The sequence below is a fragment of the Lissotriton helveticus genome, chromosome 6 (genome assembly GCF_964261635.1).
Source record: "Lissotriton helveticus chromosome 6, aLisHel1.1, whole genome shotgun sequence".
Taxonomy (NCBI): domain Eukaryota; kingdom Metazoa; phylum Chordata; class Amphibia; order Caudata; family Salamandridae; genus Lissotriton; species Lissotriton helveticus.
Genome location: NC_136067.1, coordinates 285,888,164 through 285,911,325, shown reverse-complemented (window position 1 = coordinate 285,911,325; position 23,162 = coordinate 285,888,164). Strand labels below are relative to the sequence as shown.

At 45.3% G+C, this 23,162-nt stretch overlaps 1 pseudogene; it reads left to right on the top strand.

Moving 5' to 3' along the window:
• The window catches only part of LOC144762263 (uncharacterized), a 31,566-nt pseudogene extending 13,167 nt beyond the window's left edge, over positions 1 to 18,399 (top strand).
• Positions 18,400 to 23,162: the final 4,763 nt, after the last annotated feature.

Here is a 23,162-nt window from a genome sequence, read left to right as displayed (position 1 = left end):
TGATACTAAGGTTTATAGATTTATCATTGACCTGCAAGGTAAACAAGATAGTCGTACCTCAATATCCAGTAGTCTCTGACATCACAACACTTCTTACTATGGTTCCTCCTACTGCAACTACATTCAGTGTGATCGATTTGAAGAACGCTTTCTTCTCAATACCTATTCATCCTGACAGCCGTTACTTGTTCGGCTTCACTTTGAATAATCGATCCTTCAGATTTTGTTGAGCTCCATAAGGGTATACAGAGAGTCTTAGCATTTATAGCCAGGCACTGAAAAGACAGCTTGATTCTTTCCCTGTACCGAAAGGGGTGGCTCTTATTCAATATGTCGATGACATCTTGTTGGCTGCTGATACACCTGAACAGTGTGAAAAAGGAACATTGGTATTGCTCTCATTTCTTGCCTCTCATCATCACAAAGTCTCTCAGAAGAAATTGCAGTATTGTAGACAGCAGGTTACCTACCTAGGTCACCTCCTGTCTAAGGAGGGACGTGCACTCGCACCAGATCGCATTCAAACTACTTTGGACACACCTGTGCCTGTACTCAGAAGGATGTTCATGCACTGATTGGCCTTACTTCTTTCTGTAGGCAGTGGATCCCTGGCTTTTCCTATATTGTTAAGCCCTTGTTAGCCCTTTTGACTAAAGACACTCCGATGCCTCTCCCATGGACTACTGAATGCCAGAATGCTTTTCAGCAGTTACGTCAAGCTCTTTGCTCTGCACCAGTATTAGAAACTCCAGACTATACTAAGGCCTTCACACTCTATGTACACGAGAGGGACGGTTGTGCTCTCTCGGTTTTAACCCAGACACACGGTGATAAGCAGCGTCCTTGTGCATATTTCTCAGCTGTCCTTGATCCAGTCGCTCGTGCGTTGCCTGAGTGTTTTTGAGCAGTAGCGGCGACAGCTGTGTCCATACGTCAGAGTGAGGGAATAGTCTTGTCACACAGATTGCTTGTGACAATATTTACAGATGGCAGTGGTGGTTTAATTGATAGCACATCTAATCTCTCAGTGCATTTAGTATAAACATCCAAGTATTGGTGCCCCTCGAGGTTAAGATGGCGGCACCCCACTACCTAAGGTGCCAGAACACCGAAGCCCAATTGGACCCAGTGAAAACGTGAAATACAATTATAAACCTTGGCACTCTTATTCAATTTTATATCAATTCATACAGTTATTAAAGCAAATCGATTTAAAGTAGCAGCAGGACATCAATTTTGTTCTTGCTGTATCACTTTAATATAACTATATGACAGAGTCTTAAGTCACAAATTTAAGAGCAATAAAAATATAATCAAGAGTAAGCAGCTTGGTATGACAGTCCTCCTGTCAAGCGTTGAACCAGCAGCCGACGCGTGTTTCGTTTCATAGAAACATTTTCATGGCTTCAATCACTATTTTGCATGGTCGACCAACCCAGAACGACTGCACCGCGAGGGATTTCCGAAGATAAAAGGAGCATATCATAGCCCAGGACCTCGTGACTACTAACATTATAAATTAACCAGTGGATATACACAAAAAATTGTGTGCCGTGGTCTATTCTAACAGAGTGCTGAATTATATTTAGGGACAGACGATTTCCCATTATAAAGACTTGGACACTCTTTATACAATTTCTTGGTCACCCATGCAAAATAGTGATTGAAGCCTTGAAAAAGTTTCTATGAAACGAAACACGTGTCGACTGCCGGTTCAACGCTGGAAAAGAAGACTGTCATACCAAGCTGCTTACTCGATTATATTGTTATTGCTCTTAAATTTGTGACTTAAGACTCTGTCATATACTTATATTAAAGTGATACAGCAAGAACAAAATTGATGTCCTGCTGCTACTTTAAATCGATTTGCTTTAATAACTGTATGAATTGATATAAAATTGAATAAGAGTGCCGAGGTTTATAATTGTATTTCACACAGATGGCTTGTGTTAGTGCCCTATTCAGTTGACGCCCTTTTGAACCAATGAAAAAACAACATTTGACTAGCGCACGCTTGACGGGTTATGAATTGACACTTTTGGCCCCTCATATCACCTTGAAAAGATGTTCGACCCTAAATCCCGCTACACTTTTGCCATTTCCAGCTACTCAGCCTCAGTCACAAGAGTCCCATGACTGTATATCCCTTACTGAAGAACAAACAAAGGGTCGTGTTGACCTACAAGATACACCCCTTACTAGTGTTGACGTGGAACTGTGGGTTGAAGGGTCCTGCTTGAAATTGCCTGATGGCACGACATCTGCTACCTATGCAATAACAACACTTCAGACAGTACTTGAGACAGCTCGCATCCCACAAAAGTCAGCTCAGGCAGCTGAGTTGATAGCACTAACAAGAGCAAGTGAGCTTAGTACTGATCTGTTTGTTAACATCTACACAGGCAGCCGATATGCTTTTGGAGTGGCTCACGATTTTGGGAAACTCTGGAAGGAAAGAGGCTTCCTTACATCACATGGGACACAAATAGTGCATGGGGAATTAGTACATAATCTCCTTACTGCCTTGACATAGCCTAAGAAAGTAGCGGTTGTCAAGTGTAGCGCACACAAGAAAGTGACTGATAAAATAGGACAGTGCAATGCCTTTGCCGATCATACAGCTCGTGAGACTGCAATGCAACAAAGCACTACATCTATGTACGTGGTTAAGTCACATGCTGAACGTTGGCATGATGCCAGGCAAGAAGTACTGGACATGCCACGATCTGCCTCTGCTGATGAATTAGACCAATGGTCTAAGGAGGGAACATTGGATGATGAGGGCTGTTAGAGGAATAAAGATATGACCAAGTGGAGATTGCCCACAGCCTACTTACATCCCATGATTCACATGGCACGTAGGCCGGCTCATGTTGGAGCATCCTCAATAGCAAAGCTACTTATGCAAGTTGGGGACCATCCAGATAGTGCCGGCACAGGTAAAAAGATAATTCAGTCTTGTCTGATTTGTCTCCAGTATAATGCTGGAAAGGGAACACAAACTCCAACAGAAAGATTTGCAATACCAACTGCACCTTTTGAGGTTCTGCAAATGGATTACATCCAGCTAGAACGCTGTAATAATCTGAAGTACGTCTTAGAGGGGGTCTGTGCCTTTAGTAAGTGGATAGAGGCATATGCTGCGAAAGATAATACAGCTCTTACTACAGCAAAGGTGCTCCTAAAGGAATTTTTCCCCAGATTCAGCGTTTGTCGAGTTTTGTGAAGTGACAACAGACCACATTTCATTGGGCAAGTTGTTGAGTATGTCTTGAAAGGATTAGGGATTAAGCAGAAATTTCATGCAGCTTTTCACCTGCAGTCAGCAAGCTTAGTGGAGCGTTACAACTCCACGTTGAAATTGAAACTTGCCAAAATCCTAGCTTCTACATCTCTGAAATGGCCTGATGCACTGCCCCAGCGTTGCTCTCCATTAGACCGATACCACATACACAATCTGGCCTAATACCATATGAGGTGGTTTTTGGGAGGCCAATGAACATTTGGGGGATAACTAAGCCACGCCCTATACATGATGTACCTTATGTGTTGATGAGCGACTACTTGTCTCAGGTGACTGACAGCTTGCTTTCTATTCATCAACAGGTTCGAGAAGCTCTTCTTGACAAGTCGCAAGGTGATGGTCATGATCGGCGGCCCGGTGACCAGGTGATGGTGAAGGTGTTCCAGAGGTCAGGCAGCCTGGAACTGAGGTGGCGGGGACCCGAGCAAGTACTTCTGGCAATATAACTGCAGTCCGAGTGACCAATCGGAAGAACTGGGTCCACTCCACCTAGTGCAAGAGGGTGCCATCCGCCTTGGTGGAACCTGCTGTGCTGAAAGATCACTGCAACATTCTGGATACAGAGAGAGGCCAAGCTGCATCATCTGAAGAACCAGAGGAAGTCTTCCCGGACCATACGATCCCTGGTACATCTCGATATCAGCTGCGACCCCGGAACAGAGACACTTCATCATTGAAAAAGACTGTTTGAGCCACTGTCCAGGGTTAGTGAAAGCCTGAGTTACAAAGGGGGGACTCTACTAGAGATACTCATCTCAATCTCAGTGAAGAAACCAATGGCTGCCCAGGACCTTAGGATACCATCTGTTTTGGTTTTCAACATCGAAATGAACATGCCTGCGGAGAAGAGATCAATTCCTACGAGAGTCTGTGATCGAAAGACTGTGTTTGTTATTGGACTTAATTCCATTGCTATCATCATTGCTACAATAACATGGGTTGGAGAGGGAGTAGCTCCTGCTCGAAATCTACTGACTGCTACTACTCCAGTCACCATTAAGCTCCATTACTACACTCCCCCTTATCATGAGCAGAAGCATAGACAGTCTTATCTCAACAACACGTTTATTCAAATGTTGCATCACACCCACAATGCTACAAGCATTACCGACTGTTGGGTGTGGAATGATGCCACCTCATCAGAAAAAGGGAGGAACGCCATTCATTCCTCTGCAGTTTTCACACAATGGTTCTTGTAGGGCCTGATTTGCGGCACTATGGTCTTCTAAAGTTGCTAACATTACTGAAGCTGATGTAGGTGTACTGAATGCCCAATTAAACAAAGTGTGTTACCCTGATGAGGAAGGAGATCCACAAGCTAAAGGAACTGTATGGGAAATGGAGGAGTATCGTCGAGGAAATTCCTCTGCACGCTATGTTTTCTCTACTACTCAAACAAACAAAGTAAATGGACCTCCTGTTATTGCTGTTACTAGAGCTCGAGCAGACCTTTGTGTGAGCAGTATTGGCAGCATTCCTGTGGGGAAAAGTGACTGTATTATAGTGTTAAATGTTACTGGAACGAACAATAGCAGTTTGTGGTCATCACATAACACTTATTTTATCTGCGGAAGTAAAGGGTAGTACCACCTACCTATTGAGTGGTCAGGTAGCTGTTTTGTGCCCTTTTTGCTACCACCTGTGCTTTTGGCTCCTGCATCCTACCACATAAAAAGTATAAGGACATTTCTAAGAACCGATATAAGAGGACACTAAATCATGATGAGGTGGATCAAACTGATACTGCATTGCAGCAGTACGTTGACTTTAATGTGGGGCTATTATTCTTTGTTGGTGCAGCCTTAAATAGCAGAAAAATCAGACGCTTGACAAGTGTTGTACAGGCTGTAACCAATCAGACAGCCATGGCACTTGGAAATCTCACGTAAGAACTACAAATTGTGAGAATTGTGGCTCTCCAAAACAGGATAGTCCTTGGCGTCATCCTGGCTGATCGTGGTGGAACATGCTGCATTATCGGGAGCAGTTGCGTGCATATCCCTTACCACGCCCATTCAGTTTTTGAGGCGATTTCTAAAGTGCACAAAATAGCCACTAAAATCCATCAGGATTCAGGAACATGGACTTTGACTGGATGGCTAATAACAATGTTTACTGTCTGGGGCTGGAAGTTATTATCAGCCCTATGTATATTTGTTGCGATCCTTTTTTCCTGCTGTCTCTGTATACAATGTGGCCCAATGCTCTGTTCCCTATGTGTTTCTATTTGTAGCTCATGTATACCAGCTAAATGAAATGTTCAGAATGTAAATGCCCGACTAGTAACTGACCCAGAAATAAGAGTACTGATGATAGTAGATATGAGTGATAACTTTCATGTTTCTTCTACTGCATAGTGAATGTCTTCAGCTAATGCTAAAATGGCCGTTTGTGGAAACCGCAGAAATTGCCAATAGCATAAGCTGAAGCCATTTTAGTTGTGGCATCCATTTTGTTAAGCAATGTGATTCTGCCATCTTCACTGTTGCCTGCCTTTCTATTCTGCTTGAGTCATCAGCTTTAGTTAACTCCTTCTATTCTAAGCCAGAGCAATGTATGAGCTCAGAAAGGCCTGTAGCTGCTAGAATGCACCTGTTTTAGAATGTAACTGTGAGGCTATTCCAACTGAAGTAAGCAGTTTTGTTTCCCCTCCCAATTTGCTGACCAAGTGATATCTGTCTGCCCATATTAGTCGATAGCTACTCCTGTGTATCCCTGTACCTTCTATTTGAGTCTCCATGCTTAACCAGCAACAAACAGGGTATAAAAGACCCTTGGTTTATGTATTCCATGTACTACCTCCTACAGTGCCCGAGGGTGTTGTATTGATGTAGTCCCGCTCATGAGTGATTAATAAACTTGTTATTTGATATTCCAGCTTCCGTGCCAATCTCTGTTGGTTTAAGGACCAGTAGGCAGATAAGGGTGAACCCCTGCACGGGTGGGCCCCTAAAAAGGCTAATTTCCACCGAAGGCCCAGGAACCCGACCTGCTCCACAGGGTCCGAAGGCACGCCGGCAGTGTCGCGCTGCCCAAATACGAGGGGTAAGGCAGCGTTAAAATGTCATCGTTAGGCAGGGGACGCTCTGGCCCCAGGAAATGGGGGTAGGGGAAGAGTTGTCCCTGATTCAGGCCCCGGATATGGAGCCTTTTAGCAACGATGGTCCAAATCCCGCATCGTGTCAGCCAACCACTGGTGAGAAGGTGAAGAGTGCTTAAGCTTTTTCACCTTCTTCTTGTGTTTGGACATGCCCGATGACCTTGACAACTTGGAGTGCAACGAGGAGTGGAGGCTCCGCGAACGGCCTTGAGACCTTCCTCTCGAAAGAGACCGGGAACAAGCACAGCCGACCGCCGGAGCATGACTTCGGGTCATGGTCGCACTACAGACACCACAAGCACAAGAGGTGGGGGTCCATACTACTACTACTACTAGTATACTTGTAAAGCGCACAGCTGCCCCAGCAACGGGGCGTCCCGGCGCTGTATAACTCTGGGGAACCCGTCCTGGCTTTCCCTGTGGGATGGTCCCTTGCTGGGAGTCCCCAAGGTGGAGCCAGGCATCCCCGGAATTGGTGGGGCCGTTGTGGAGATTAGGCAAGCTAATGCCCAGAGTTGCCGAGTGGAACCCCTGATTAGAGTAAGCACCGAAGCGAGAATTATCGAGTCCGCTGACCAAGGTCCACGACCCATCACCGACATCATCTTGTTACAGGACTTGCAAGGCTTGAAACAGGTCCGACGTTGGGACATCCTTTACGCACCAGAAAACGACAAAACGTTGCAAAAAAGGATAGCCAAAAAGTGGCTAAGGGGTACCTCTCTCCAGATCTGCGCTAGGCTGGCGCGGAAAAAGAACTGACAGCACGCAGAGGCGGCATCTAAGTAGACACCGCAACGTCATCCCAGCTACCACGATGCCGAAAGCAGAGTCGAGTGGTGCCAACTACCGACACGCAGGGGTACTGCTAAATAAAAATCTCCGGATCTAGTCTGACGCCAGGGAGAAATTTGAAGGTAAGGAATCTACAACTAACTGCCTCTTTCAGATATTGTAATTTAAAAATCTCTTTAATGGTAAAGACAGATTTTAAGTCACAATTTGAAAATGCCACTTTTAGGAAGTATACAAAAAGTGATAGATAATCTCAGCCACTGGTAATTACTTGGGCTGCATCCCAGTCCATCATTATTTTGCACACCATGCCACCTCATTTCAGACCCCGCTTTATATTCAAATTAATCTTGAGTCTACGGATGGAGCCCCAATTAATTACCTGTGTCTGAGATTAATTCAGGCATTCAATCCGTCACTTTTTTCGCATACTTTAGTGTGTCACCCTAATTGGGACGGGTATGCCCAGACGTGGTTCCTGCAAAACACACAAGATGATGGACGGAATGTTGCACAATGGCAAAACATTCACCCCAGTCACAGATCTGGGTTTAATCCATCGTTATTTTGCTCACCAAGACACCCCAGTTCAGACATGGCCATATGTAAATCAGTCTAAATCCTGTGCCTCATGGGAACAGTCCAGCCCGAACTGCCAAGCCATGTCTTCCCTGGACAGGAATCAAGCATCCTAGGACTGGTTTCAGGCTATCAGCCATCTTCAGCCAAGATAGCTTGACTCCAGTGGCATAGTGAGCATGGGACACACATCTGGGAATACCCTTCCCACATAGGGTGAAAAGCAAAACACACAAGATGGTGGACGGAATGTTGCACAATGGCAAAACATTCACCCCCAGTCACAGATCTGGGTTTAATCCATCATTATGTTGCTCACCAAGCCACCCCAGTTCAGTCATGGCCGTATGCAAATCAGTCTTGACCCTGTGCCTCATGGGAACAGTCCAGCCCAAACTACCAAGCCATGTCTTCCCTGGACCGGAATCAAGCATCCTTGGACCGGTTTCTGGCTATCAGCCGTCTTTAGCCAGGATAGCTTCACTCCAGTGGCATAGTGAGCACGGGACACACGTTGTTCAGGTATGCTGGTCCGGTGTCGTGGAGGGCCTTGTGTGTGTGGGTGAGCATCTTGAAGGTGACTCTAGCCTTGATGGGGAACCAGTGGATTGTGCGCAGGTGTGGGGAGATGTGGCAGTGTCTTGGCAGGTTGAGGACCAGTCTTGTGGCGGCGTTCTGGATGTTCTGTAGCTTGCGGGTGGAGTTTTTGTTTTTTCCGGCAGTGTGTGTCAGGAACTACGGGACGAAAAGCGCCTACCTAAAGGACAACTACAACTCCCTAGGTGCATGCGGACAAGGAGGAGCCAGCGTCTATATGACGACGACGCAAGCACACGTGGGCGTGCGTTATTCTGGAGTTTTGCGTTTTCTATGGCGGCTGAAGACGCGGAAGCAGAGAGACGTTTTTCTTCGTGCTAGCTCGGCTGAGCTAGAACTGTGTTGCTTTGGATATGCGAGCAGTTGGAGCCTACAACTTAAAAGGGTGAGTGCTGGCTCCCAGTAGCTCATGTGTGATGTTCCCTTGGATGGCGTTTGCACCAGACGGTGAACGTGTGTCCATTACAGGCAAACAATGCAGCACCTATAATACCGCGGATTAGGGTTGGCGTCCTGTGCAAGTAGTCACATTGCAGGCAAATAATGCAGCGGTTATAATACCGCGGATTAGGGTTGGTGTCCTGTGCAAGTATTCATTCCTTGATGAAGTGTTGGGACGGCGTTTGCACCAGATGGTGAACGCGCGTTCAAATTCCTGCAAAAAGGGGTAGCAGAGAGACGTTCTTTAATTTTGGAGTTATTTTGCCATTGAATAAATGTGATTCGTTTCTAGACTGAGCGGGATGGGCACCGCATTTTCCACGGAGTAGGGAAGAGCAACATTTGGTATTATTCTTAATTTTTTGCTTATTTTATTTTGGCAAATCTATTTTAGCGCTATCACTGGAAATACATATTTTAGCGCTATCACTGGAAATACATTGAGAGTTCAAGCGCTTATATGTTGATTCTTTTTTTTCATACGTTAATCAAGACTGATTCTGGATTTTACAGTGAAACAAGGTCCTCGAACAGAACCGGTGAGCAGGTTAAGGTTGATGAGAAAATAGATGGGTTATTGGGCACACCAAAACGGAGCTGGGCCAGTGGGTAGAACAGGGAGTGGAAGTGATTAATGTATGCTCTGTTTTATAGGATTATCCATCTGAATAGGATAGGATGTTCTCCTACGGGGAAGTGAATAACGTTCCATGCGTTGTTGGATAAGGTAGTTATTGGCATTAGGGAGATTGAGTGTAGTCAACTATATGTATTTGTGTTTTGATATATGTTATTTTGTCTACTAGGTTCTCATCCCTGCTGTTCCCTACCCTTACCTTTCCATCACTTGATGGCCCTATCGCTCTGTGATTTTGTATTCAGAGTTTTGGGATGTCAAGGAGTGGACCCCTTATAGCATCACCCAGATCCTGAGGAGCACAGTATTCCTGACATAGAGTGCGTTGCCGTAGTTGAGTCGGCTGGTGACCAGGGCGTGAGTGACAGTCTTTCTGTGTTCGAGGGGGATCCATTTGAAGGTCTTACGTAGGAGGCGGAGGGTGTGGAAGCAGGAGGACGAGACAGAGTTGATCTATTTTGAGCTCGGAGTCCAGGATTATTCCCAGGTTGCGTGCGGGGTCCGTGGGGTTGTGTGGATTTCCGAGGGCGGGGGAGGGGGGGTACCAGGGGTCGTTCCAGGGATCGGGGTAAGGGAACCAGCATCATGGTGTTTACTTTCAATCTATAAAAGTTTGCCAGCAGTCGCGGGCTGTTTTGATGGAAGTCCAAACTTTTGGCATTTTTTTTGTTTTTGGGAAAACATACTACCAAAGCAGGGGTATGTTTCTGAAAAGAAAACACTAATGACCCCCACACCCTGGGAATTTTTCAAAGGTGAGGGACTCGTTATTGTTTTTGTTCCTGTCCCTCACAGCAGGTATTTCCTGGAGGTTGTTGACAGGATAAAATAGTTATTACACCGTTCACCCTATTTAGAGCGTATGGTCCACGGCCCTCCCTCAACGACCCCTACTCCGTTGGGCCGGTGAAAGAACTATTATGTTGATAGGGCCAACAGGGGCTCTGTCGACAAGGTACTTAATGTCCACCAGTCTCTAAATGAGGCTGGCGGAATAAAAGGTTTGGCGGACAGGGTACTAGAACTTTATCTTGTAACGATCAGATGCCTACATTATCACTCTCAACCAATCCACTACCTTAAAGATATATTTGAGCAGTAACTGACACCAGTTATGCATCCACTAAGTGAAGGAAATAATTTTACCAGGAAGGTTTTAATAGTGTCTGAATATGAAGACGGGCATTCTAATCTGAATGGAGCCGCTTTGGGAGGCCACGCCCTTTTCTCTTTTTCTGCATGGTTGTTACATTTTGCTGATGATCTGTGCGGAGCTCGCTTCACGGCCAGTGTACTTCATCTTCCAGCATGGTGCTGCTTCGGAAAGCCATGCCTATTTATTTTAATCTGCACGCTTGTTTACCGGTTTGTTGTGAACCCAAGTTGGACTTGCCTGATACTAAAATGGTCAACACTCTTACACGCACACACCCCTGAATCAATCTGGGCAGGGCAGCTTGTAAACTAGAGTTGTGTATGGGCAGCATAAGCGATACCCACTGAGAGTTGGCCATTGAGCGTCTTCCTTCTAGGCAAGTTCTGGAAGTTGGGCACAGAACAGGCCTTCGCATTGTATTGTAAGGTCTCTATTTGCCAGTTCCAGTGAAGAAAATGTGTGGGACAGCAACGGCCTCAAGATAATGCTGAGTTCTTCTTTAGCCACCAGAGGCTAGAATTTCCCAAAGCCAGGGTGCGAGGTTCAGAAACTGCAGATGTACCAACTGTGGAGTTACGGGGCCCTTCCTGAGGTGAAATCACTGCCCCAAGGGGTGGGGTGAAAGTGGCAGTTGGGCTTTATCTCCAGCCCTCCCTCTTTGTTCTACACAAGTCCCCAGTGCTGTCCCGGGACTGTATTCTCTCCCAAACATGTGATGAATGAGCTTCGCCGGTTTGCTGGCATTAGCGTTGTGTTAATGCTGTTACGGCTGGTCGGAAGCGGTCACGTCCTCCTTCCCCTACTAGGCAGGGATGTTACTGTTCTGCATCCAGACTGTTCCTCCCCCATTTGTCAAAATACCAGAGGCCGTCCCTCCTGCTCCCCACCAGTCCCTCTAATATTAAGTTAATGACATGAGCCCGGAACTGTCACTGATGGTCCCTGTTAGATTTGGGGGTCTCTAGTTGGCACAGGTAGGTATGTGTGATAAATAGGGACCCTCTCCTCTAGTCAGGATAAGGGGGATTACACTCCTAAAATAACCCCTGCTCACCCCCTTGGTAGCTTGGCACGAGCAGCAAGGCTTTATCTCAGAGGCGTTGTAAGTTAAGCAGTTGTGACCACATACAGAAACACAGTGACAACACTACAAATGGACACCACACAGGTTTTATATAAAAATCAAGTAGACTTTATATAGAGTTAACACAAGATCATAAACGACAAAAATACACAATACGATTACTTTAAGATAGTAGATTTAAGCTTAGTTCAGTTCAGTTCTTAGATGCGACACTCTGCGTCAATGTACCTTAGGTTGCGTTGCGCTTCCACGACAAGCAATGTCTCAGCGATGGGAAATGCGACAAAGTTCAGATACAAACAAATAAAGACGTGAAGGTCTTCCAGATGCGGCATGCTTCTCGGGATGCGTGAAGTTCTCGGTTCGATGCGCGGACTGCAGCGCCGACACCCTTGAGATGCGACGACAGCAGCTCCAGCGGCGACACTCTTCTACCACGATATGTGAAGCTTCTGCTCAATGCAACAACTACAGCGGCGACATCCAAGATGCGATGGCAGCAGCTCCGACGGCGGCGTGCTTCTCGGGGATGCGAGGTGCTCTTGGTCGATACGGTGCAGTGCGACAGTTCTAGCGGCGACACGCTCCTTCGGAGTTGCGACGGCAGGCACAGCGACGGTGACACGCTCCGACCTCGTTGCTAGATTATCCTGATGCGGTGCAGTGCGACAACTACAGAGGCGACACCCTCCTTTGGAGTTGCGACTGCAGCAGGAGCGACTCCAACACAATTCCTCTTCGTTGTGGCACGCTTCTCACCGATGCGGTGCAGTGTGACAGTTCCAGTGGCGACACCCTCCTTCAGAGTTTCGACGGCAGGCACAGCGACACGCTTCTTCTCGTTGAGTCGCGCTTCCAGCTCCTTGCGACACGCAGTTCCTCAGAAGGCCCAAAACAGCAGCAGGCACTTCCAAAGAACTCTGGGGGAGCTGGGGGTAAAGTCTGATGTCCCTGAGACTTCAGCAGGAGGCAAGCTCTTTTCCAAGCCCTTGGAGATCCTTCACAAGTTGAAAGCAAAGTACACAAAGTTCCTTTCTCCTTCCTTTGGCAGTAAGGCAACCACTGCAGGCCAATCCCCCAAGCAGCACTTCAGCTTGGGAATAGTCTCTCCTCAGTTTCTTCAGGTTCCTCTCCTCAGTAAAGGTTTTTTCTTGTAGTCCAAAGTGATCTAATTTCATGGGATCAGGGTCCCAATATTTATACCCCAACATCCTTTGTTCCCTGAGGGGAGAGGGGCCTTTGCCCCGTCCAAACCAGTTCTGAAGCACTCTGTTTACCAGACTTCTCATTTCCTTTCACAATGCAGGGCAGGCACATCGACGCCCCACAGGAGGTGGAGCCAACATTGTGGAAGGCAAGTACAGTCCTGGAGCACTTTGCTTACTGGACTCCTTCTCTTCTTTCAGTGTGCAGGGCAGAAACATCAGCCACTCCCCAGGTGGTGGAGGCAGCATTGTGGAAGGCAGGCACAGCCCAATTCAAGTCATTGACAATTTACAGCCAGCCAACACGTGTTTCGTTGTAGGTCTGTACATGCACAGATGCTACAACTCTTCAGGGCTGGAAAAATACAAAAATGGATGACCTGTAGCAGGCCTGCTTAAAAACGTTCCAATGATAGATAAATGCAATTGTATAACCAGATGTGACAATTACTATCAAGAAAATACCTCATCATGTGGAACCCTTAAGTAGTTGAAATGACATGGTCCGTAATGCGTCTATTATGACTAAATCATATTTATAATTTAACCAACAGAAGATATTCATGTACGTCGCGATAAAAAGTGAAAAGACACCCGTGCCAACACTAAACGTATAAGTCGATAGTACATAGCAAGCATTATTAGCTTCATCGTCGTTCGCACTGCATAATATATATGAACAAATCAAGAGAAAGGCGTGACACACAACCCGCAAGCAGCCCTCATGAGTGTGACAAAGGCTAAGAAAATTTCAAAGCTACCTCAATGGCTGAATCCTTAGTATTTAGGCTAATCATGTGTAAAAGATAGAGAAAAGGAAGAGAAACCACAAAAGGGCAGGGTATTAGTACTTAATTCTCCAATATTTGAGTACCCCCCTAAAAGAATGAAGATCCCAAAAAATAAAAAAAGAGGTTCTTACCCCACGTCCGGTGATAATTCCAACCCGGCAGGGTAACCTCGTATTGGGATGATAGCGGAGTATCGATTTCTGCAAGGTAATTAGTGCCATATTTCAGAGATGGGGTAATGTTGAGAGCGTACGTCAAGTAGAGCCATTAATTATATGTGCGTGACGCCCCAACACTAGTATTGTGAAACGAGACACCAAAGTTCATGTGGGCACTTCTGTACACTCTTAGACTATTTAAATTCAAATTAAGAACAACTTGGCAATTCTATGCCAGTAAGTTTTAAGTAACTCCAACCATTACATTATTTAATGCCAACTATAATAAGTCAGGAAAAACACATCAACACGGAGGTTCCGTTAGCCATACGGTCTACAACCTATTAAAACCTCAGGCTCTCAATTCCCAAATCCTCGAAATCGAATGCCCCGTCTCCTATAAGTATAATGTAGCCTGCCTCTTGATGTGCCCACCCTCAAAGACAATCGATATATCACAATCGGTTTCAAACCTTACATATCTATCCATCAGAAACAAGCCCATCACAAATGTGTGTTACCTCTTACCCGATATTTGCTTAGATTGTTGCCGAAGACGCCAGTAGTCCGCACATCTGTGCAATAAATAATCAGTATTCCCAATTCTTGTAGCAAAATAAAAGTCCTTCAGAACCACACGGATACAGGAAGACCTGTTAGTTCTAGTTGCCCAATGTATGGTCAAAGTTCTAACTAAATACGTGCAATGATAAAAGGTTAATAAAACTTTCTAGGGGACGAACGGTGTTTACCTGGGGCCGAATCGCCCTCTCTACACTGGCGTCTGAAACCTGGAAGTGACTCGGGCTCAACCCGGAAGCAGGTATATATCTAAGTCGCATGTCCAACCGCTAGACTGCTGACCTGTTGACGTGCCATACCTAATTATACCGACCCTACGTCACTCTAAGGAAACGTAAAACTACCACAACTAAGAGGCGCACGTATTATCAAAGCAACCCCTTAGTTATCATCTGTGTGCGTGATTGACAAAAAATTCTTATTATTAAAGCTGGTAAGAATATGTATATACAAGTAGCCCATATATATCGTCGAACCAAGAAAATCTATGGGTAGCAAACGTATGATGGACCCATCATTAGATAATCCATGTTTGCTCTCAAAATTCTCAATAAAGTTCAAATTGAATACATTTGAAGATTTAAAAACAAACGAATAGGTAGCAAAAGCCCATATTGTACCGCCATGTAAATTAAGCGCGAACAAGACACCAAGCCATCATTAAGGCTGAAGGAAAGGCAAACGAAAAGGGTAAGAGCATGGAATGTCCATATACGGTTACCCTGTCAGGAGGAAGACGACAGTAAGGATTGAGGGACATAGACAGAGTAATTGTGTTGTAATAGAATTTGCCTCATACTCTAAATACAGGTGCATGCCTACATACGGTCTAACAGGATTCATATCATAATGCATTCACATAAGAGTTTACAACATCTACTCTATGTGATCCATATATATTAGAATCCATTCCCTGTATTACAACATGGTTCTCTGTCCTGGTATACAATTTTATGATCAATAAAACGGACAGAAAATACGGTGCCCTATAGAGTTGTGTGTTACGGTCCTATATTCTATATTAGGAGAATTGAAATCCAGGTGTTAGTCACCCAAGAAAAATTGCACCTCAAGGTCACAGATCAGTCCCCGCCCCACTGTATGAGCTTCACAATCCAGAGCGCTTCTGCGCGCCTAAGGCGCAACTCTCTATTTCCACCTCTAATGTCTATGGGAATGTGGTCTATTCCAAAGAAAACAAATTCTTTTTTAGGGCCTTGTGCCTGGCATATGCTAGCATGAATTGCTACTGGATACCTAGCATCTTCTTGTAGCAAGCCTCTAACTTGTTCCCCAATTCTGTCCTTCAAGCTCCTGATAGTACTTCCTACGTACTGTAGTCCACATTTACATTCGATAATGTAGACCACAAATTTAGTTAGGCAATTAATATTCGTCCGAATATCATAAGTTTTGTTGTCAGAGCTCTTGAAACTTTTTGTCTTATGTTTAGCCCACCGGCATACCCCACAAAATCCACATTTTAAAAAAAACATGTTTGGAGAGCTTAACCAAGAGTTAGTTCTTGCTATCCTGGGTACTGTAGGGCTAAGTCTGTTGCATAGGTCCTACCCCTCCTGAATGTAATTTGCGGTTGTCTGGTGATGTGGGTGGACAAAGTTCAGTCCGCTGCTCGTCTCGCCGCTCGTCTCTCTCCTGAGATTGATTCCTACAGGACCGATCACTACTGGATCGGCAAACGGGACCCCGTAGCAGATTCGCTCGCACTACCGGACTGAGGCCGGCTCGACCATGAACCCCCCAGTGCGCCATCTTCCCGCATTCTTTGATTCATCGGATCCTCCACCACCCACCCCGCCCTGGTACCACCACCCTGGACCTTCTACGAGTTACCACTCGCGTACTGCGACCAACCCAAGTCCTGAAGAAGATCCCGATTCAAGTGGATCGAAACACCGTCGACCTTTCAGCGCGACTATAGGCGCTTCATACAAAGTGATTTACGAACATACAAATAGAAATGTACTCATCAAGTCACTTGAAATCCTTTATCGTCGTGTAATCACTGTATATATCTCTGCACCAGTCACTCTGCGCCGTCTTCGCTGATCACATTGTCACTTGGGCCACTACCGTGTTCTTCACCCACTTATATCTAGCACCAAGTACAATTTGGGTTGTAATCTATTGTTTTAATTGCTTAAGTGCAGTGCTGTCACAACTGCGAATTACCTTGTTTTCCTTCCTTTGCATTATATTCCTATATAAAATGATGCCTTGAGCACTTGCAATAACCAAGGAAGAGTCTCCTTACTTCCTTCTGATAATGTTGTTGACATTTCATTTATAATTGTCTCTGAATAATACCAGTTGGGATATCATATGTTTATACTATACTACCTACCCCAATCCCAACACGGTTGATGGGTTTATGCTCCTGTTGTACATACAAAACTTAGTGGAGCCAGGGAGTATTTGGGAAGGCCACAGAGGGTAGCACTGCCATAGTCTAGCCTCGGCAAGACAAGCGCTTGGACCACATGCTTGAAGTCACTTTGTGGAAGGAAAGGTTTGATATTTCCGAGAGTCCTCATCAACCTCATCAAGTGGTTTGCTCCCTTACATACATTGCTGATATGAATATACATATTCAGGTGCTTGTCCAAGGTAACTCCAAGAGATTTGGCTGAGTCTATGATGGTCGGCGTGCAATTGAAGGCAGTGAGGTGAGTCAGCCAGAGGTCTAGCTTGGGGAGATGCTTCGGAGGGGAGATGAGCAGGAACTCAGTTTTGGAGGTGTTGAGCAGGAGATGGTTCTTGGTTAACCAATTATAAGTCGACGTTAAGATAGTGTTGAGTGAGATGATGTTATCCGGGGATGAGATTTTCAAGTATAGTTGTGTGTAGTGTTCCCTCGAACATGCGCGCCTGAGCGGGCGCGCCCGTCAGTGCCCCCGAGCGCGCAGTGCTGTGTGTGTGGTGCGCACACACATCCATGAGAGCATTCGCGCCACCCTGCAGCATGAAAAACGGGCATTTCGATCTCGCGTAGGAAGAGGCATTTAGCAAGTGCTCCGGGGAGGGAGCACTTGCTAAATTTCTTCTGTTTTCTAGAGTGTGGCTCATTGCGTTCTTTTGTTTGAGTATTAGTGTCAATTGCAGAGCCCATAAGGAGCTGCCATTAACATGAATGCTTTAAAAAAAAGCACACAATCGGCCCTGCAGCAGGGGGTAACCGATGCATCCTGATATCTGGCATGGTGCTTGAAAAGGAGAACGGAGGAGGCCAGGTGCGCCGAAGCTCAGATCCCGATGTGGCTCTTGCCACTCCTACGCCCTTTAGAGAGGGCCTATTAGCCACCAATGAGTTCCCCCAGCCCGTCCCCGCACCCGCCCGTGGAAAGAGGTGGCCAGCGAGACTACTGTCAGTGTTAATACAAATAACACCAATGTCGATAGTTTGAAGTAAGTATTTATTGAATTAATAAGGCCGTCAGCAGCGGGAGGGAAAGGGTATAAAGAGGATGAACAGCTGACGAAATGACATAAGCGTCATGTGACGTGCACTAAATAGTATGTGAACATTCCATATGAGGTAAGGTATAAGAGTTAGGATGACACTGTGATGGCAAGCCTTCTGCAACCAAGCTTATAAATGACATCGATTACAACATGTTGCTTGATACTTGTGGCTGGTCTGGCCTTCATTCTGGCGTTTTTCTTCGTTTTCCTGATAGAGCTGCCGTCCGAGAAGACAAAGAATGAAGGTGGAATGGAAACTAATTTTTTGGGCTTCTGGAGTCTGCTGGTGCTGTCTCTGACAGCCTGACTGTCGTGTTGCAGCTTCTCTGGTACCGTGACCTACTTTGATTCCGGAATGTTTCCACCAACACCTCTCTCGCCAGCAAGGTTCAGGCGAATGACAGGACATTCTTTTCACATGGGCTATAGCATGGAACTTCTCAATGGCATCGTGGCAGCTCTTACAGTAGTATAGAGTTTGACATGATTCCGTGCTTTGCCATTATGTGGGACATTCAAAGGAAATACTCAAGGATTTTAACGGAAAGTGCAGTATGGACTGTTTTTTGCACCGCTTTGGAACGGCATTTAGTCTTTCACATAAGAATGTGAATTCTTTACACAACTTGCAACTTATCGTGAAAGGTGTTAGGAGGAGGGTGACGTTGCAACTTGTTTCCCAAACCACCTAATTTGCCTCTTTAATGGACGAGTGACTGTGGACTCTTTTGTTACCCATAATTTTACAAAATAAAAATTCATAGAAAAGTTGGTAACCAAGATCCACAATGTTAGGGGTGTTTGCGCTTTTGTAATTGGGAATGTGTTCAAACTGTTTGAAAAAATGGACATAACCTTTAAAAAATAGTTTCGCTTGAATGAGGATGGAGGGCTTGGGATTGGGAATGGAGGAAGCGCCACTCTCCGCAGCAAGAAAAGTTGAAAATGACAGAGGCTCTGGATATTGTTTGATTCCTGCCCAGCCCTGTTTCAAATCCGGGGGAGGTATTCACCAGTGTAGACATTTATACTGAGGAAGAACTGTGCCCATCAGCAAGGAGCAGAACGGGGGAGGAATGTGCACATCATCAAAAACTCCATTCAAGAGAAAATATGCACAGCTGTAAAAAGCTAACACTGGGGAGAAAGGCACACCTCCAAATATTACACAGAGATAGACAATCATGAATACGATAGCAATACTGCACACAAATTGGGCAGCTCTCTAAGACAGTACTAATGGGGAGAAATGCATATCTGTAGAACAGTAATAATGGAGAAAATGTGCACCGCTGTCAAATTAATGTCGAAAAACCTATCGACATCTGTAAGACTAGACCTACTGGGAGATAAATGGGCTCACTGGAAAGACAGATACTGTGGGGCATTTGCTGATCTGTAAAACATTGATATTATGAGGGAAATGTGCATAGCTGTGTAAAGTTTATGATGGCACACATTTGTGCACAACTATCATCCACAAACAAGTGAGTCAAGTGATATGCCCTAGATAGTTAAAGCCTTGCTTTTACTTCCTCTCCTTATCTCCAAAGGCTCAGGATCCTGCCGTGTCAGAAGGGAAGGGAGGCATCCAGTCTGCAGAAGATATGCATTCTCTACCCTTAACTTGCACTTCTGAGGAGTAGCCATCAGCGTGGCCTCCCAAAATCCTGCAGCCAACTGTTCCTCTGAGGGCCTACACAACAACAACCCTTACCAACACACCACAGGAAGATCACTTGGCTGGACTGGAGCTGCAACCATGGGGCTTCTGTGTGCGTGCAGGGTGAATACAGAGTAATGTGACTGTGTAAATGCAGGGTGAGTGAAGAGCCCGTGTGACTGCAAAGTAAGGTATGTGACTGTACGAGTGCAGGGTGAGTTGTGTGCTTTTTTGCCTGCAGAGTGAATTATGCAAGTCCACTGTATGATCGCAAGGCGAAGGATGTCCCCTTGTGAGTGAGTGTGTGGAGGTTTATTAGTGTGCCTCTGTAAGAGCTTGAGTGAGTGCTGGGGGTGCATGGTGAGTGATGTGTCTGTGTGAGCGTACAGAGAGTTGTGTTACTATGAGTATACTGTATGAGGGATGTGAATGCACTTAGTGAATGGTGTACACTAGTGAGCACAGGGAGAAGGGTATGCTTATGTGAGTGTAGGCTGAGCAAAGCGTTGTGCATCTGTGAACACAGGGTGAGAGGAGCGATGTGTCTGCATGAGTATAGGGTGAGTCTTTGTGAGGTCATTTGCATATTTTTAATACATTTTTGCAAGGTTTTGTGAAATATATGGGGAAAATGCACCATTTGCACCCATTTGTTCTATATTTTTCTTGTGAAATAGTACCAAACTAATAATCAGTCTCATAGTAACCCCGTCTCCATGGTTGTTTCAAGCTCAATCGCTGAGCTCTCTTGCACTTTTTCACACTTTAAATTCAACTCAAAGTTTTTGCTTCACCACTTTTTAAAAGCACCAACCACTTTTTAAAAGCACCAGCCGCCACTGCATAAGCTTAAAAGTGGAAGCACAAACCATTTGTCTCCGAGCCCTAGATTTTCTGTCATCAGTACTTGTTCTCCATATTTCAACAAGAGCAGTTCAAGCATGAATGGCAAAATATCCTAGTTTGCAAATGTTTTCTACATAATTCTGGTTCTGCAATATTTACCGCATAATGCATCATCTGCTGCATAAATTGACGATTTTAACAAAAAAATTGTTTGTAGCTCAAACGGATCAAATGTTACTAAAAAATGTGACTAGTGTTTCTGCGAAGTTGACAGCCCTTTGCAAAGGTTGACTGATCACCTTGTCACTGCTGGATTATTATGTCATTTGTGTAGCTACCACCCACCGGTGTGTCCAATCTTCGAAGCATGTGTGTGCTTCTGGTCACCAAAAGGGTGGTGTAATTGTGGGGAAAAAAGCAGGCAAGACCCGTTCCATGGATCACCCACGTGATGGCTGGTATCCCCAGCGTACACTCACAGGAAGGCTGGTTGGGGTACGGCTAATTGATCTGTTAAATTCTGGCCTGCCTGCACCGCGCTGTTCATGAATATTCTATCTCTGATGTATAGCATTTTAAATTTGATGGCGCAGTTGCATGCTCATATATGTTAGACAATTTGAGCCTGCTGGTGTTGCCTCATTGGCAGTGTGCCTCAATTGCAGTATTTTCAGAGGGGCGCGAGAATGTGTGACTAATGCGGTGATGCGGACACTAGCATTAAAATGCGTTAGTCGAGAACCTGATGCAGCGCTACCCTAACTGAGCCCTGAAACTGCGAAAAGTAAAATTATAATAACGTTATTATAACTTTATTTTTCCTGCTCAAAGAGAGCACTTGTTAAAGTTTTCATGTTAATCGCAGCACCCATCATGAGCTCAAATTAACATGAAAACTTGAACAATTGCACACAATCACCCGCAGCCCAGCTCTATTAAGAAAAGAAATGCAAGCTGCCAAGATTTCAAATTGCTATGTGGGATGGTTTCAAATCTGCCTTAACACCATTCACGTGGATCTGTATGTGTGGAAATGCACAGTCTTTTCACTTTTTTAAGCAAAAGTTTGGAGTAATATATGGCACTGCACCCACACGCACGTCTGGTTATTGGCGCACATAGCCTTGGTTGCAGCGCACATAGACCTTACACTGCCGCACACAGAGGAAAGAAGTTAGAGGGAACATTGGTTGTGTGTCATCGGTATACATGTGGAAGAGAATGTTCGTAGAGTTTAGTGCGTTAGCAAGAGGTTCCAAGAAGAGATTGAATAGGATGGGACAAATAGCGGACCTTTGGGGGACCCCCATGAGAACTGGAGAGGGCTGGGAAAGAGAGTGGTTAGCCTTGACTCATTGTGTTCTGTGATGAAGGAAGGATGAGAACCATTGTAGCACCAGATCGGAGAAACCCATTCTGTTTTGCTGGATGGATAGGAGATTGACATGATTAAACGTGTCGAAAGCTGAGGACAGGTCAAGAAGGATAAGCAGACAGGATTCATTTTGGTCGAGCATTTTCAGAATGTCATGTATAACGTGTGAGAGGGCTGATTCGGTACTGTGCCCCTTCTGAAAACCGGATTGATGTTAGTCTAGAAGTTGATAGTTCTCTATGTGAGCACATAGTTGATCTTGTACACATTTTTCTAGGAGTTTCGCTAGGGTGGGGATGTTGGAGATGGGATGAAAATGATTGAGAATGGATTTATCAGCATTGTTTTTTTTTTTTAAATAGGTGATACCTGAGCTGCTTTTAGGCAGTCAGGGATCATGCCTTGAGATAAGGAAGTGTTTACAATCCTAGTCCAGGTGGGGATGAGAGCGACCTTGATCTCTTTGAAGATGGCCGGAGGCAGCGGGTCACCAAAGTGGTTGAACGGGTTGATAGACTGAAGAATTTTGTAAATGTCTTTTTCACTAAATGGGGTAAAGGAGCCCCATGACGCATTGTTCTTGGAGTTCAAGAAGGTCGGGTTGCCCTTTTCAAAGAGGTCAGCGGGTGTGGCGGCAATAGAGGAGGGTAATAGAGCCTTCTTGGAAGCGAGGTCAGTGGAGATGAGTCGAGATTTCTCTGTGAAGAAAGCATCAAATTCTTCGCAGGAGGGAGGGTCGCCACCCGGGTCTGATAGGTTTGGACCAATAACTGATTGCTGTTTGACCAATTTGAAAAGTTTCTTGGGGCGATTTGCCGATTGGTCTAGTTGTAATCTGAAATAGTCCGCCTTAGCTTTCTTGATCGGCTTGTTGTAGAGGCTCCTGATATCTCTAAGGAGTTTTAGTTGGTCCATGGAGGGATATGATTGGCAGAAGCGTTCAGCTGCCCTAAGGTTGCGGCGTTCAGTGTTTAAGTTATCATTATACCACGGTTTGGATATTTTTGAAGAGGCATTTTTAAGTTGGAGTGGAGCAATGTCATTCATGATGTTGGCTATGGTCACATTGTAGGCGTCAGCGAGTGTTTGCACCTCAACCAAGTCAGCTTGGGAGGAGAGGACGGATTTAAAGTAGGCAGCAAGATTGTTGAGGTTTATTGATCTGAGGTCCCTTTTCCATATCTTTGATTTCAGAGGTTGAGTCTTCTTCAACACCACCTCCCTGTTAATATATAAGAGGATGCTGTGGTGGTCGGACCAGTCACACAGTGTTATGGAATCTAAGGTGATGGTCTGTTCCTTGGAGATGATGAGGTCTAGAGTTTTTCCTTTAGTATGAGTTGGTTGGTCACAGTGTTGAGTCAAT